A 14,209-nucleotide genomic window follows, 5' to 3' on the forward strand; every position below is an offset into this window, starting at 1 on the left:
CTGAACTCTGAGCACCTGAAGGGGAAGGGGCTGCTCATGTGCAGTTCTGGGATGAGCCTGGCCCGTCCTGGTCCTAGCGGGCAAGGTCATGGTCTATGAAGTCTATGCATAATGTCCCTTCAGCACCAGCCCAGGGAACGCCAAATCCTCCCACCGCATCCCAGTCCCTGCAAGACATCTCCAGCCTTCGCCTTCACCCCTCCGTACCTCCCTCCGTACTCCAGCTTGATCCCCTTGAAGTTTTCTGATGCGCCGTGTTCCCCCTTACCTCTGGGTTCTGGTATATATTCCCTTAAACTGACTAGCTTCTACTCATCTTCTCAACCAAGCTAAACTATCACCTCCTCCAGGAAGCCTTTTCTCACCTCTTTCCTGTTCACCCCCCAATTATGATCTGAGCTGGATGCCCCCATATCTGCAGGGGCCCCCTATGCTGATGCTTCTTGCAGCATACATGGTGCTGTGCTAAAGGCACGTTGTCGCCATACCCATCTTCTGGACTGGCCACTGAACCCTTTGGGGAACAAAAATGAGCAAAAGACAAGTCCAAGGCTGAGTCAGGCAGGAGGAAAGGTTTGTAAGGAAACGCATTAAAAAGATCACTTCTGGGGTGACAATAGGAGACAAGGCTGCTTGGAGACCGGGGATGAGGAGGCCAGAGAAGGTGGGAGTGTCTTCGGGGAACAGGGTCTTGATAGGCAGCCCCAGCTGCTCTCTCTGGCGGCCATGGGAGTGTGAGGCCCTGGGGGAGGTGGCACCATTGTTCCCATAAGCATCCAATCCTTTCTTCTGACTTGTCTTGTTCCTCCATTAACTTCTTTTAAGGAAAGGGAACCCAAAGGGGTTTGTACTTGTCACCTCCCTCTCCAGTACCTCATGGCCTCTCTCTCTATTCCTGTGCCATCTAAACCACTGGCTTTCAGTACCTGAAATGGGCCTATCCCCTTCCTACTTTGGTTCTCAACCATCAAGGTTCTTCCCTCTGTTTGCCTGGCTGACTCATAAGGATCCCCCAGGTCCCGTTCACAGAGACCTGTCACATCTCCACAGGCCATGACTTGGTTGGCTGGGTCTTCCTATTTCTTACTCTTGTAACTCCTTTCCTGGAACTTGACATCATTATATTACTGTGGTTGGATTAAGCTCCATTCCCTGCAGGTCTGTGGGTGCCATTCAGAAAAAGGCATGAGTCTGTTTTGTTGCCCTCTGTAGCTTCAATGCCTAACATAATGCCTGGCAGTGGCTTAATATGGATTTGAGGAATGGATGCATTTGCTGTGAACTTGCCATCATGGTTCTTGGGTCAGGGAATGGATTCATACCTGTACATCTATCAGGACCTGGTACATTTTGTCAGGGCTTTGTTCTCCCTGGTCTAGGTCAGCCCTGGGTCCATGAATGGCTGATGACCAGACCCTGGACGACCAAGGAGCCTTCCTTCCCAGGCATCTTTCAGCTGCAATACCCAAGAAACTTCCCTCCTACCCTCCCCTGGCCACCTCAAAACCTCAAGCTTCTGCAACTTTTTTCACAAGAACCATCCACCAACCATATGGTGGAGCTGCTGCCCACAGGCTTGATTAGATCTTTTTATCTGCTCGGCTTCAACGGCCTCCATTGAGACAGTGGGGGCAGAGCAGGGCTCAGGCCTGCTTCTCCTCCCAGGGGTTCCTGGGAATGGAGTCCTTAGCCCTATTTTTATGATGATAACACTGTAGTGTGCAGAGAGGAAGAGTCTGACTCAATCTGCAGTGGCTCCATGCTGTGCCAGAGGCTGGGGTGGATCCAGAGTTTTGTACACATGTGTACACGTGTGTATGTGTGTGCACCAGAGTTGAGCACTCTCCTCCTGCGAGAGGCAGCTCTGAGTCCTCTGCTTTTAGCAAGAATGGGGAAAACTCAGTTTGGGCCTTGGAGAACTGACCTGGGAGTCTGGCCTACCCCTGACTATGTGACCTTGGACAAGAGCTTGACCTCTCTGATCTGCTAGTAGAGTCACCAGAGGGCAAGAGGATTCAGGGGGCAGAGAGCTGTTTGGTGAGCACTTAAGAGGTGCATAGGCCCAGCCTGGGGGGTCAGCTGAGGGCAAGCACCCATCCCTTCCCATGTCCCTCCTGCCTTGATTTATGTGAGCGCTTGTACCTTACCTCCTCCATCAGACTAGGAGGAGCAGGGACTGGGGAATGGAGGGAGAATGTGGGCTTGCAGAAAAGGCAAACCCTGCATTGAATCAATGATATCACAAGTCAGAAGGCAAAGTCGGTCATGTGACCTGTGTGACTCTGCCGCTTGTAGGATTCCTGGAGCCTTGGCAGTGCTGGATTCCAGCTGGAAGGGCCACAGCCGGCTTGGAAGATTCCTTGCCCTTGCCCCTTGCCGTTTGCCAGCCCAGTGCCCTGAGCTTAACTGCACTAACCCACATCCTTGCATCAACCGTATGGGGCAGGTGCTACTGAGTGGGACTTTTGTTTAATTGTTGAAGTAGCGAGAAAATACTTGTCGTGGCCTCAGAGCCAGGAAGGGGATCTCAATCTGGGACTAACTCTATAACCAAGCTCCCTGAGGTGACTGAATGGAGGAACTTCCTCTCACAGGCTGGAGGATGCCTTAGGCCAAGGTCGGCCTGGTGTCCCCTGCATGGGTAATGCCCTTCAGGGGACTCTGGTGGGCTATACTGACTGCACCATTTGTACTGACTCTGCTGCTGGTCAAGAAGGGCTTCCCTGGACCCCCTCCTGGGTGAGGATCCTGCAGGCTAGCTGGAAGGGGATGGAAGCCATTCAGTAGTGGGGGAGAGGGGCAAGGGGAGGAGCCCAAAAAAGGGACAGGGGCTGGCAGGGGCCTGAGAGGGACAGCTGCACCCTCCCTCAACAGCTTTTGACCAGGACATTTAAAATAAAAACCCAACAGTATCTCCACAAGAAAGGGCCCGTGCTGGTCTGTTTTTGCATCTTGGTTTCTCAGTACCCCTAGAAAGAATGAATGCCTGAAGATTGTAGGAATCTTGATACTCTGTTGAGTAAAGCAGTCTCCTGCCTGAGGCACTTGGCTCAAAAATACAAAACAGGTGCAGGTTACCCCATCTCCACCAGAATTCTCCCCCAGCATCTCTCTGGCAGTGGTGGTAAGCGTAGGGGTGGAGATCCTGGTGGTTCCAGTCCCTTGGCAGCACTGGAGGTGGCTGGAGCCAGCGCCCAATGCCAAGGGCAGGTCCCTTGGCTGGGGTCTGTTGTGCCAGGTGAGGGCTGCTCCCTCTTTCCATTCTTCCTGCCCTACCCCACACAATGCCATCTTCTGGTGGGTGTCATGGGAAAGGACGAGGCTTCTCTTACTCTTGCTCACTGTCCCTGGAGGGGGTACATTAGACAGCCATGGATGTGCCACGTCATGACGCTGCCTGTGGTCCCCAGAGTAGGCTGTCCTGGGTCTGACACCCATGCTGGGCTCTAGGCAAGGACAGGCCTTAGCATTCTTTGTGTCTACCTGGGCAGGGGTGATGGTCCTGAAAGGAACCAGACCTCATGAACTTGAATTCTGAATGAGGCACAGGATTTTTCCACAAAAGATGGCGCCAGGTGCCTCCCCAGTGCGCTCTCCCTCACTGCCCAATTATAGAAGATTTATTGGGTTGGTGGGTATACTCCAAACCTGGAAGGTCAGAGACGTCTGACCTCAAGGACTAATGTGGGGCTTACAATATTATTTGTTCATTTATTCTTTCAATAAATATTTATGGGGCGCCTCCAGTGGCCAGAGCCCATGCTGGGCGCTAGGGATATGGGGGTGAGCAAAACCAAGGCATCTGATAGAGGAAGACATGAAACAAGCACTTCCCTGCAGGTCTTTGGTATATCTCATAAAGACAAGAGGGTCTCCTCCACCCTCCAGTGTTAGGAGACTCCCAAAGGTAACACGGCTAGTTAGTGCAGGGTTTGAACTTGAATCTAGGTCTCCTTACTCCAAGTCAGCTTCTTACCCCACTTTACCAGACTTGACCTCTATAACCCATTCTCGGCCAAGCAGCTAACATGACTTTGTAAAGCATACATTAGATTATGCCTCCACCCACCACCCAAAACCCTTCAATGAATTTCCATTGCACATAAAATAAAATTCAAGTCCTTTAATGACTTGGATCCTGTCTTCATTGGTGGTAATGTAAAAAATATGTCCACACATTTTTATTTTTTGAATTGGAGTCTCACTCTGTCGCCCAGGCTGGAGAGCAGTGGCACACTCACGGCCACCCCAGCATCGACCTGCTGGGCTCCGGCAGTCCTTCCACCTCAGTCTTCCAAGTAGCCAGAACTATAGGAGCACACCTGTAGTTAACCACACCTGGTTAATTTTTTATTTATTGTAGAGACAAGGTCTACAAAGTTGCCTGGGCTAGTCTCGAACCCGCAGGCTCAGGCAATTCACTCGCCCTGGCCTCCCAAAGTGCTGGGATTACAGGCTGAGCTGTCCACAAAGTCTTAAGCGTGCCTCACTTAAAGGGTGGAGCATCACTCCCCTCCCTTGAATGTGGGTGGGACTTTGTTGCACATTTCTGTCTAATAGAATGTGGTAGAAGTGATAGAAGTGATGCTTTGTGACTTCTGTGGCTAAGTGGCAGAAGGCACACAGTTGCCACCTGGCTTGCTCTCTCTCCCTCTCTCTCTCCCTCTCTCTCTTTCTTGTCTTTTGGGGACACTTGTCCTTGGAACCCAGCTGTCGAGCAATGAACAAGTCCAGTCCACAAGGAGAGACCAGTCACCAGCCTCACCCAGGCACCAAGCCACCATCAATATCAACAGACAGGTGTGAGTGAATAAAACTGCAAATGACGTTACCCGGGTCTTTGAATCTTCTGACTGAGGCCCAAGAAAGACATCATAAACCAGAAACAAGCTGTCTACTATGCCCTGTTAGAATTCCTGGTCCATGGAATCCATGAGAGATAGTAAATGATTCCTTTGTTTTAAGCTATGAGGTTCTGGGTTCATTTATGCAGTAGCAGATAACTAATACATCATTAATGCTCACCTCCTCCCAGTATCCTCTTTGTTCACAACACTCCAGTTACAAGGCATCTTGTCTTTTTCCTTTGGCCACCAGCCTCAGGACTTTCGCACTTGCTGCTGTTTTCTCTGTCCGGAATGGCTGCTCTTCATCCAGGTCTTTGTCGGACAAGCTGCGACTCATTGTCCAGGTCTTGGCCCAAACACTCCCTCCTCAGAGATTCCTTCCCTGACCACCTTTCACAGTGCTGCCCACACTACCAGTCACATTCCTCCATGCATTTCTTCATAGCTCTTGCCATATGAAATTGCCTTATTTTTGTGTCCATTTGTTACTTGTCTGTCTGCCCCCTAGAATGTATGCTTTACAAAGGTTAATTTCTTGTCTGCTCCTTTCAAGGTTGTGACCTCGGTGTATACAGCCATGCCTGGCATTTAGAAGAAGTGCTCAAAAAATCTTGGTAGAATTAACACGGAGGTGTTGGCAGTTGAGGCAGCAGGGACTGTTGCAACTGGGTCAGTGTCCCGAGAGGTCGGCCACAGAGCCTACTTATGAGACATATGGAAATGTTAAGCCAAACCAGGCTCGGTGGCTCAGCCTGTAATCCCGCGCCTTTGGGAGGCTGAGGTGAGTGGATTGCCTGAGCCCGCGGGTTCGAGACCCGCCTGGGCAGTGAGACCTCATCTCTACAATAAATAAAAAAATCGGCCGGGCGTGGTAGCACATGCCTGTAATTCCAGCTATTCGGAAGGCTGAGGTGGAAGGATCGCAGGAGCCCAGCAGGTCAAGGCTGCGGTGGCTGGGAGCGGCCACTGCACTCCAGTCTGGGCGAAAGAGTGAGACTCCGACTCAAAAAAAAAAAAAAAAAGATGTTAAGCAAAATCCTGAGGTAGGAAATGTGGCCATGGGAGAAAGCAGGGTTGTGTTCATCTGGATGCTAAGACAGAGTTAGAACAGGGTGATGCCCGTGAGAGAAAGAGGAGAGAGGGCAGGAGTAGGCGGGAAAGCCTTCAGACCCTAGGCAAGCCTGCCACCTGTGCAGTGACAGGGAAGGAGGGAGGAGAGGGCAGGAAGAGCCTCAGACATGGTGAGGCTCCAAGAAAGTTTCCACTGGCCCAGCGGGAGCTCTGGCACCAAGGTAGTCAGAAATGGGAGCCTGTCACCCACTGCCAGGCCTGGTCGTCAACTAGGGCTGCTTGGGAAGTCCGTGGCCTTACCTGGAAAGCAGAGGGCAGATCCTGACATCAACTGCAGGAAGAGGCTGCAGCTAACTGACCTTCTTTGGGGGAGATCTGAGTGGCGCCTTCTGTGCCGGCCATAAGAGAACAGGGAGAAGAGCAGACTGTCCCTTCCTTGGTTGATGACTTGACATCCAAACCAGGAAGACTCTTCTCCACAGCACCCCGGGCCTGGGAACACTTGGGTGTACACAGGTATAGCTGCACTCATTAGGCCACTGCTGTGTGCCAGGAACTGTAGAACACATGTTATTTACATCAGCCCCATTGACCTAACAAAGACCCCATGACAAAGGGATCCTCATCCTCATTTCACAAATGGGACTTACCAGGAGAAATGACTAGCCAAGGGCTAATAAGAGGCAGAACTGGAATTTCAACCTTGGCCTTCCTTGTTCTAGTACCCTGTATTGTTTCTGTTATGCCTACTTCTTTCCCGTGGGGCTGCAGTGAAGGGACTTGCACACTGTAGGACCTCCACAGGTGTGTTAAATGAATGAATGAATGAACAAATGAATGAAACATCTTCTCCTTCAGGAGAAAACCAGAACTGTGGATTAAGCTTAGAGGAAAATAGAGAGAAGGCAGGGGGATGTTTGTCAAGTTTACAGATGTCTCAAAGCTGTGAAATTGAAAACTATCTTCCTATACTCCAGCCATATTGGTCTTTTCCTGCATTTGTTTGAACATATTGTTTCTACAGATTACGTCCTGTGCCAAGGGACTTTACTGATAGTTGGTGTGGGGCCTGAAGCCCAGACTACACTGTGCTTGTGTCCTCATGTTGGGTTATAGCAGCCTGGTGAAGGGGATGCCTCTTTCTAATTCTCATAAAGGCACTGAATGTTCCATCCATGGCCCTATCATCACATTGGGTGACAGATTGAAATTTGAAAAAGAAGTTTGCTTCTGCTTGGGACAATGAAAGTCATAAGGGCACGCACAGCTCACAACCTAACAATAAGTAAAAGCAGGGTAATCTACAAAACTTAGCAATGTTACGAGGAGCCTATTAGAGAGACGAGGTCACGAGACAACCAGGGACATTGAATTCTAAAGGGTCACCAGCCTCTCTAAGAAAGGCGACATTCCTGAACGGCTTCATATTGGCAGAGCACGAGAGGACGACCTGTCTAGGTGTCAGCAGGGACCCCTGCAGGGCAGGTCTGCCCATGAGGTGGGCAACCTACAGTCTCTCCAGAGGGGGAGAGGAAATTTTGGCGACCACCCCCACTGAAGACTCTCCCTCCTGCAGTTTCAGCCCTTTTCCCAGTTCTTCTATAGCTGAAGTCACACAGACTTGGCCTTGGGAAAGGGAGAAGTAGCCCAGGAGGCTAACAAGGGAATAAATTCTGGCTTGGGGACTGAGGACGGAATACAGGAATGCTGGGAGTTATGAAACTGTGTTCTACTTGTCACATAAAATCACCCACACCCTTTCAGAGACAAGCTGGAGGTCAAAGTGCCAGCTACATGACCAATCAGATCACTTCAGGGGAGTCCAGCATGGAGGTCTGAGATCTGGAAGAAAAGAGACCCTTACTAAGAACAACACTGGCCTGTAGACAGTGCTTGACCTCATGTACCTGTTAGTATGTCAGTTAAGTATAGGAAATTCCAAATAAATACTGTTTTTTGGGGGGGTAGGGGGGGAGTTTAACAACCAAGTACTTTCACACAATTTCAGTGTCCAGGTTTGCAATTGAGTTTACAACAGAGCTGGCCTCAAAAAATCCTGGCTTAAAAAAAAATACTGTACATAATAATGTTTGGGTGCCTTCTTGACACATTTAAATGGAGGATCAAATGTAAAAAAGTGGTGGGTAAACTGAGTCAAAGCACAGGATACATGGCAGAGTGGATATGCTCTATCCAAGAGACCCTGCCAGAGCAGTCAGCACAAATTTGTATTTTATGTGTACAATAATTTGCTTTTGTGGTCAGAAGAGAGAAGAACAAGGAACTTGTACACAGCTTTGTGCTTGAATATGCTTCACCTCACAAAAAGACGTGAAGTCAGCATTGGAGACCCACAAGACATTTTTCCTTTCCCCATATTACTCAGGTTCAAAAAATACTGTGTGACTGATTTAGCAAGGTGTTGCTACTCACTGAGGAAAAACCAAGAATTGGTCATCATTTCCCCAAACTGCTCCCAATGGTGCCTTGTCAACCCCCCTTTCATGTGACTCTCTCCCTTCCCAATACCTCAGTCTAATCCTATAACTTATCATCATGTTTGCCTAGCACAGCAGTCAACAATCTCAGACAGGTTTTTAAGGCCGTCCTATTTATTGAAAATGTCCTTCTCACATTTTATTCCAAGTTCTCTCGGCCCTTCGACTTAGGGAAGCTTGTGGTCAGGCATCTTGAAGGTGGTGGAGTGTGAGGGGTAGGGGCTGGGGGTGGGAGGGTCTGCTCTCTCACACTTCTTCCTCCCTTTTTCCAGTACCTCCATCTGGTATTAGTGTGGGGAGGAAGAAAAGGGAAAATGACGTATCCTCCCCTCATGTGAATTTCCACTCCAAGTAGCCAGCCTTCTGGTCTTCGCAGCTTCTCTATCAGTTCACACTGTGGGGTAGGCCTGTGGGCCCTGGGCACCATTTCCTGGTTCTTGGGAGGGCTGTTCAGGGGCTGCCCTGTCTGTTCTTTGTCATGGGAGATCAGGCTCCAGCTCCACCCCCTCCTCCTCCTTGGCCTTCACCTCAGCAGCCAACAGTCACTGGCAGCTCGCTGCTTGATTGACGCCCGTATTGACACAGAGGGCACAAATCCCCTCTCCCCACTGCTCACGGCCCCATCCCTCAGAAGGCTCTGGGCTTCTCCCCTTCCAATTCTGATTCTTTCCCCAATTTCTCAGGTCCCTTCTGATTCACACACACACCCGAGACACACAACACACACACACACACACACACACACGACTCATAAAGGGCAGGGTGGTGGAAGCAAATCCACTAGGCAGGGAGAAGTATTTTATCTCTGACATTGTTTAGAATTGCCTGGGCATGGTGATTATAAAAAGCCATTTTTAGTAGTTTTATTATTGTTTGTAAATTATCTATAAACAGAAAAGGAACCCCGTATGGCTTGCACAGGGACCCATTGCCCTATCCTTGGTATGGCCCTGCACATGTGAGATTTGGAGACATGCTGTAGGGGAATATCCCGGCAGGCAACATCATCCTTGGCTGCTCCAATTGCCTCCTCTCCTGTTTCTGGCTCTCTCTGCATCACTCCTCACTTGTGATGGTTCCTACAGGGTCAGCCACAGCCCCTGCCATGTGTATCCTCTGGGGTTGTCCTGCTTCCCCAGGTTCCTAGCCAAGGCTAAGCATGTCCTTTTCCCCCCTGGATCTGCCAAGACAAAGTCAGTCCCCAATAACCTATGGGTAGAGAGTACAAAATAGGACAGAAAGAGAAAACTGTAGGCACTCAATAAATACTTGTCTAATAAATGAATAAAAACATGAATATCCAACATAACTAAAGACAAGTCCATTGGATGGTGCTGCTTAAAGGGTGCCCTTCTTGTTCCTTTCATAGTAGACACGTTTGAGGGGAGTCTGTCCCATATCCTCCTTCTCTGGGAAAAACTCTCACTCACAGTTCCTGCTGTAGAGTCATGCTTACATGACCTGCATATCCCACAGGGGAGGAAAGAGGAAAAAGGGTGGAAATAGAAAGAGAGATTAAAAAAGGAAGTGTTAACAAACCATTATAGAGCACATTCTATGGAGAGAGTATTGTGTTAGGCCCCAAATGCATATTTCCATATGATAGGAAGGAAAGGAGAGAGGAAGGGAGGAAGGGAGGGAGGATATTCTGATTCCTACTTCAAGAGAGTTGAGTCTGAAAATGGCGGTACAGGGAGAACAGCCCTAAGTAGTCAAACCCTTCCAGAAATGTCCCTGAGTCTCTGCTCACTCTCTGTGATTGGCTTCGCCCTGGGTATGTTGCGTGGCCCTCTGGAGTGCAGCTCCCACCCTCCTCGTGCCTGCCTCATGTCACACAGGAATTTTTGCCCTACTTTCAAAATATGGTTCAACTGATGGAAGAATCAATATCAGGAATAATAATAACAATAACTCATGTATAATTTCTCTGGCTTATAAAATATTGTCTCACCTTTTAAAATTTAAATCTTACAGCAAGTCTGTGATATTATTGGGACAGATGCTGTTTTAGGCCATTCGGTGAGGAAGAAGCCATGATGACACCAAGACAAGGCAGTGGCTTATCTGTGGTCACCAGTTGATAAATGAAGGGTCACAGCTCCCAAGTTAGAACTAACTAAGACTACACATCCTGAGCTCTCTCCAATACTCTGGACTCAAACCAAAAGGGCATGCTGAGAGGAGAGTCAAAATATAGAAGATAGGAATTCTCTCAGGGGGGAAATGCTGTCATCATAAGCGGAAACTGCCCACCAGGAAGGGGAAGGAAGGTGTGGTTTTCCAGGGCCATGTGAACATTTCTCATGAGTGCAGGTGGAACTCTATCACAGCCACCAAAGAGGACACTTTCCCTTCTTCTAAAAAACGTACTTGCTTAGTTTCAAAACTCATTCATTTTTTTTCTACCACCCTGACAACACATCCATGAGTCACGAGGAGAGCATATGCGGCAGCTCCTCTCTACCTCACAAAGGGAAGACAAGACAGGCAAAGAGAAATGACCTACCATTGTCATTCTGTTTCCCAAGCCAGCCAGTGCCTCTCTAATCTTTCCGCTGCTGCCTGCATCTCCTGGTTTCTCAGAGTGTAGATCATGGGGTTGAGTATGGGGTTGAGACCATGTGGCTGATGGACACAGCCTTGTCCATGGGGAATGGGGAGAAGGGTAGGGTACAGAGGTAAATGCTTGAAGTAAAGATCATAGACACCATGATGATGTGAATGGCGCAAGTGGAAGCTGCCTTCCTCCTCCCTTCCCGTGGATGGGACCTCAGCATCACCAGGATGACAGTGTAAGAGATCAAAAGGAGAAGGAACCAAAAGAGAACTAGCTTCCCACTATTGGAGATCATGAGAAACTCCAGGTGTCACTACAAGCAAGTCTCAGCATTTGGGGGACATCACAGTAGAAGTTATCCAGGATGTTGGGGCCACAGAAAGTCAGTGGGAGCATCAGAGTCAACTGGACAGTGGAGTGAACAAAATCTCCTACACAGACAGCCACCACCAACTCCACACACAGTTGAGTGTTCATGGTGACATAATGGAGGAGCCAGGAGATGGCAATGAGGTGGTCACAGGTTATCACTGAGAGGAAGAAGACCATGGCACCTTCCAAAAAGTGGATGAAGAAGATCTAGGCCATGAAGCCCTGGTAAGAGATGGTCTTGGTCTCATGAAAGAAGTTAACCAGCATCTTTGAGGAAATGACTGTGGAACAGCAGAGGTCTATGACAACCAGGTTTCGAAGCAGAAAGTACACAGGTGTATGAGTCAGAGGTCACTGGTACATTGACTATGATGAGGAGGTTTCCCACCACAGTGGGGATGTAAACAAACATAAACACTAAAAACAGGAAAAGCTGGAGCTCCCAAGACTGTGAGAGCTGCAGGAAAAACACAATTAGACACTTGCATGAGGTTCTCTGGTTCCATGGTATCTTCTCTATACACCTAAAGAAAACAAGCCACAGACACAGATGCATGACATCACTGCTTGCCCTTTCAGCCCAGGGACTCAGAACTGAGCTGTCTGGGTCTATAGGATGAGCATCCTCATGTGTATATTATGATGCCAGACACTGATTAAATAGCCTTGTCTATGGGAGTTTACAAGTTGATGCCGGTGCATACATTCACGAGACATCTACAGGCCTTCCAGAAGTATATGCAACTTGCTTGGCAAAGTGTAAGACAGTGGTGGTAACACATCTGGGGTCAGACCAATGCGAAACCAACAAGTTCTTCCGTTTACTTGATATTTGACAATAAGTAAACTAGTCTCTCTGGATCTCAGTTTCAACATCTGTAAGGTGGGACTAAAAATGCTTTCTTTGTAGAATTTTCTGAGGGCTTAAGTAGAACAACACAATACAGTTTTTAAGAGTGCCTGGAATAATAAAGAGAAATCACTCTCCTTTATGAAGTTCCCTTATCTAAAGACATCCTCTCTTCCAGTCTTTAAGTTATTACTGACCATTTCTCACGCAACATTCAACACATCAACATATTGACAGACTTCATATGTCTATGTTTTTCCTCTGCAATTCAACAACAAGCTCCTGGAGGCACAGGGCTTGATGTCACATTCTGTGCCCTGCAGTTGTAATCTCTTCCTCTTATAAACCACTGACCCTTTGATGAATGACAGCTTCTTAGACAGGTCATGTGTTTGTTTATTGCCACGTTTGTTTTCTGGTATGCTGTTTACTACCTTCTCTACCTAGAAATAATCCACTCAAAAATCACCCCCTCTGTGACTGCTTTCACCATTTCCCCCCTGCAGAACAAATCCCCCATTTCCTTGGGTTCTTACATATTAAAAAATAAAACGAAACAGAAACAGCCCTTTGTTTTAGGAATGATTATATTATCATTCATTTGTTCATGTACAGCAAGGCATGGCTCTTCACACTGAGGTCACAACGTTGAAAGGAGCGGACAAGAACTTAGCCTTCATAAAGCATATGTTCTATGGGGGATACAGACAAGTAACAAATGGACACATAAATTAAATAAGGTAATTTTATATGACAAGAACTATGAAGCTATGCTTTCTTTTTTAAAATTTTTAAAATTTGACTTTATTGTAAAGATTTGGGGTGCAAGTCAGAATTAGGTACATAGGTAATCTACATGCATTTGAGGCTTAGGCCTTCCACTTGTCATTTTGAAGCAACACTAAATATTAGGGAGAAACGAATGACATGATAGGATTGGAGCTACAACATATGACTATTTCCCTACCCTCTGCTTGTAAGTCTTAATTGTGATTAACAGAACACCAGGAACAAAGGTAAGCTATTTTATTTAATATAAACTAGCCGTTGGGTCAAAGCAATCCAGTGACCTACTAATTATTAGAAAACCTCTGTTAAATCAGTTATAACCATGGATTTTTGGTTATCTACAATAAAGTTATCTGGCATTATCAAGGAAGAAACTCTTCAAAGAAATAAATTTTATGGTCACTTTTTGGAAGATTTCAAGCCCAACTCTTCACCTCTCTCTGTACCATGTTAACTTGTAATTTTGCACTTCTACAGGACACATACAACTTTCTCACTTCTTGGTTTTGGGGTTGCTCAGGTAGTGTGCTCTTTCTCGTAGAATGCTAATAGGTGAAATAGAGACTTGAACTTTGCTTTTATTGTTCTTATAGAAGCTATGCTTTTCTTTTATTTTCATTTTTTAGTGGGGGTTAGGGTCTTACTCTGTCACCCAGGCTGGGGTGCAGTGGCACAATCACAGTTCACTGTAGCCTTGACCTCCTGGTGATCCTCTGCCACAGCCTCCTGAGTAGCTGGGACTACAGGCATGTGCCACCACATGTGGATAATTTTTAAAATTTTTTTGAGAGACGAGGTCTTGCTATGTTGCTCAAGGTGGTCTTGAACTCCTAGGCTCAAGCAATCCTCCTGTGTCAGCCTCCCAAAGTGCTGGGATTACAGGCAAGTGCCACTGCTCCTGGCCTACATTTTCATTTCAATATCTTAGTGACCCACAGGCCCTGGAACAGCAGCTCTGACATAGCACATACTCAATGAATGTAAGTTAATGTATTAATTAGGTAATGGATTATGTGACCTTCACTATGTGGAGAATTTTTGAGTGATTTTAATTATCCCCTGTCCCTATATCATAAAGTCATTTCTATGCTCAGTTGCTGAAATTACTGGTTTTCACATGACCCTGAAGCAGTTATTTTCAATAGTATATTTCCTCAGAATCACTTCCCAAGGCTCTCCTCATACTGTCTTGCGGTCTTACTGCCAACAAGTCTGTGTTCCTTGT

General features: G+C 47.5%; 1 pseudogene; it reads right to left on the reverse strand.

The window, feature by feature from the left end:
* Window positions 1-10,927: 10,927 nt before the first annotated feature.
* On the reverse strand, window positions 10,928-11,851 carry LOC110596217 (annotated as a pseudogene).
* Between the last annotated feature and the right edge of the window lie 2,358 nt (window positions 11,852-14,209).

This window comes from Carlito syrichta, unplaced genomic scaffold, assembly GCF_000164805.1.
Source record: "Carlito syrichta isolate Samal-C Ts95f unplaced genomic scaffold, Tarsius_syrichta-2.0.1 Scaffold307323, whole genome shotgun sequence".
In the NCBI taxonomy this organism is placed as follows: Eukaryota; Metazoa; Chordata; class Mammalia; order Primates; family Tarsiidae; genus Carlito; species Carlito syrichta.